Here is a 3,497-nt window from a genome sequence, read left to right on the forward strand (position 1 = left end):
CCATTGTGGAAGACAGTGTGGTGATTCCTCAAGGATCTAGAACTAGAAATACCATTTGACCCAGCCATCCCATTATTGGGTATATATCCAAAGGATTATAAATCATGCTGCTATAAAGACACATGCACATGTATGTTTATTGTGGCACTATTCACAATAGCAGACTTGGAACCAACCTAAATGTCCATCAATGACAGACTGGATTAAGAAAATGTGGCACATATGCACCATGGAATACTACACAGCCGTAAAAAATGATGAGTTCATGTCCTTTGTAGGGACATGGATGCAGCTGGAAACCATCATTCTCAGCAGACTATCACAAGAACAGAAAACCAAACACCACATGTTCTCACTCACAGGCGGGAATTGAACAATGAGATCACTTGGACACAGGAAGGGGAACATCATACACCAGGGCCTGTTGTGGGGTGGGGGGAGGGGGGAGGGATAGCATTAGGAGATATACCTTATGTAAATGACAAGTTAATGGGTGCTGCATACCAACATGGCACATGTATACATATGTAACAAACCTGCACATTGTGCACATGTACCCTAGAACATAAAGTATTAAAAAAATTCAAAGAACGCTCAACACCACTAAACATCAGATAAATGCAAATTAAAACCACAGTGAGATACCCTCTTACACCAGTCAGAATGGCCATTATTAAAAAGTCACAAAACAACAGATGTTGGTGAGGATTCAGAATAAAGGAAACACACACTGTTGGTAGGAATATCATCAGTGTACATGATATAAATTTACATCAGTATAAATTAATACAACCTCTATGGAAAACAGTATGGAGATTTCTCAAAGAATTAAAAACAGAATGACCATTTGACTAAGCAATCCCATTACTGGGTATATATACAAAAGAAAAAACATTGTTCTACCAAAAAGATAGATGGACTCATATGTTTATCACAGTACTATTCACAGTAGCAAGGTCATTGAATCAACCTAAATGTCCACCCATGGATATGATTAGATATAGACAATGTTGTGCTATATGTAGCACGAAATGCTACTCATCCATTAAAAAGAACGAAATCAACAACATGGATGGAACTGGAGGCCATTATCTTAAGTGAAGTAACTCAGAAGCAGAAAGTCAAATGTCATGTGTTCTCACTGATAAACAGAAGCTAAATAATGTGCACACATGGACATAGAGTGAAATAATAGACATTGGAGACTGGGAAAAGTGGGAGGATGGGAGAAGCACAAGGGATGAGAAATTAACTGTTGAGTACAATTTACACTATTTGGGTGATCGTAACACTAAAAGCCCAGACTTCACCACTACAGAATATATCCATGTAACAAAACTGTACTTGTACCTCCTAAATATATAAAAATTAGAAAAAACTTTTAAAACTAAAAGTTCTTAGTTTCCTCTTTCTCACGGGTCTTTCCTCTTTTGTGCAGTATGCTTCCTCCTTTTAATCAATTACTTTCCCCACCTTTTGCATTGTTATTTGTTTCAGTACTTCTGTTGTTCCAGAGTCTTTATCTAAAGAAGTTAGGAAAATAAGGAAACATTAGGAAGAACCTCAGAGTTCATTAAATCCACTGGTTAGTCTAAAAACAGTAAAACCAAGGCCAAAAGGGAATCATCTTAAGTCACAAAATTGGTGAGTATCAAAGTAAAGATGAAAGGACAAGTCTCCTGACTTCCAATATATTGCTACCTCCATTTCAAATAAATGATTCTTTCTTCCTTTTTATTGGTTCTCTTAAAAAAAAAAAAAAAAAAAAAAAAAACCTTGAAAACTTTCGAGACCTTTCCAAATAAGATCCAGTCGATATTTCATATGGGTACACATTTGAGTGCTACATATTAGGTTGGTGCAAAAGTAATTGCAGTTTTTGCTATTAAAAGTAATGGTAAAAACCACAATTACTTTTGCACCAATTTAATACTTCCTAAACTCTCTGCTCTCTCCTCCTTTCTCTTTCTCTTTTTAAATTCTCTTATTTCCTCCATTATACCCTGTCCTCTCTGCTAAGCAGCCATAACTATTTTTGTGTTTCCTGCATCTCTTGTTTCATAAGGTATATAAGTTCAAGTGACATATGCCATTGCAGGAAAATATTTTACCTTGATCGCTACACTTCCCCAAAAGGACCTAGGGGAGCTAGAGTAATAAGCAGCCCTATGTTAAATGGTTGGTCATGTGCAGCATACCGGAGGAAGATAAATTTACTTCCAAAACCCTTTGGACCACTTCTCTTTACAAATAACTGCCTCAGTTACAGCAGTTTCTGACACCATCTTGCCATTCTCTCATCTCCTCTTACTTTCCTCCAAAAATAACCTGTCCAAATCCCAATCCCTGATGCATACACTTTCTTCTACTGGCCCATAAAATGTCATGACTAAACAAATAGTTTGAACATACAGTTCATCCAGCACACACTGGGAAGATTCCCATTCACCGCTTTGCTTCAGGATCACTCCTGCAAGGGGATAAGGTGCAGCAGCAGTCAACTTTCACTTGTACCCACCCACATAGCAAGCCTACCCATTGTGAGCCAGGGTTAGCCTTTGTTATTCCCAACAGCTTGTCAGCAGGGAGTCTCCTGATTTGAGGTGACCTGAGGGCAAGGCAGGGCACAACTATGGTAAATGATAGAAGAGCCTGGGCCACCTGCTCATGCAGCTCATTATGTCCTTTCTTCCTGGTTATCCCTATCCTGGAGGTACCAAGTCTATCTCACAGTAGGTTCTGCTGGGCCTGCCTGAACTTACAACATGGTCTGTCAGAACTCAGCTCATGATGAGCAGTTTGGGCCACATTGTCACTGCATGTCCCATGCTCCTTCTGTACAAGGGTCCCATGGCATGTCCAGAAGCTGTATTTCCAATAAGTGATTGCCTGCTGCAAATGACATGGTCCTGTTCTGGAGTCATAGGATCTATATTGCACTTCTTCCACTGGGGTTTCCACAAGCCCCAGACATCCTTGTCACCAAAGACATCTCTAACACAAGAGGTTCTGCAGTGAATCAGGTCAATAAGGCAGTGCAGCTGGAACCACATGCAGCACCTGCTGCAGAGTACTGTTCTTCTATAAGTACTACTCAAATCCACTCCCAGACATGGAATACATTGACTCCAGAACCCAAGGAAGCCTACCAAGTATTGTGCCTCCTTCTTAGTGTAGGAGACATGAAATGTGATTTTTTAAATTATTATTATGATTTTGAAGGGGATGTCTTGTCAGAAGACACCCATGACCCCTCGAAAACTAGAATACCACAAAGAAGGTAGGGTACAGGAGGCACACCCAAAGCAATGACTTCCTGCCTGAAAGTATCTGGGGACACATGCTTGTGATCAAATTATTCAAACATAGAAAAACTCAGCCCTAGAAGATCTCTAACTTTTGGTTTTTTTTTCTTTTTTTTTTTTTGAGACGGAGTCTCGCTTTGTCGCCCAGGCTGGAGTGCAGTGGCACCATCTCGGCTCACTGCAAGCTCTGCC

This window comes from Mandrillus leucophaeus, unplaced genomic scaffold, assembly GCF_000951045.1.
Source record: "Mandrillus leucophaeus isolate KB7577 unplaced genomic scaffold, Mleu.le_1.0 Scaffold812, whole genome shotgun sequence".
Taxonomy (NCBI): domain Eukaryota; kingdom Metazoa; phylum Chordata; class Mammalia; order Primates; family Cercopithecidae; genus Mandrillus; species Mandrillus leucophaeus.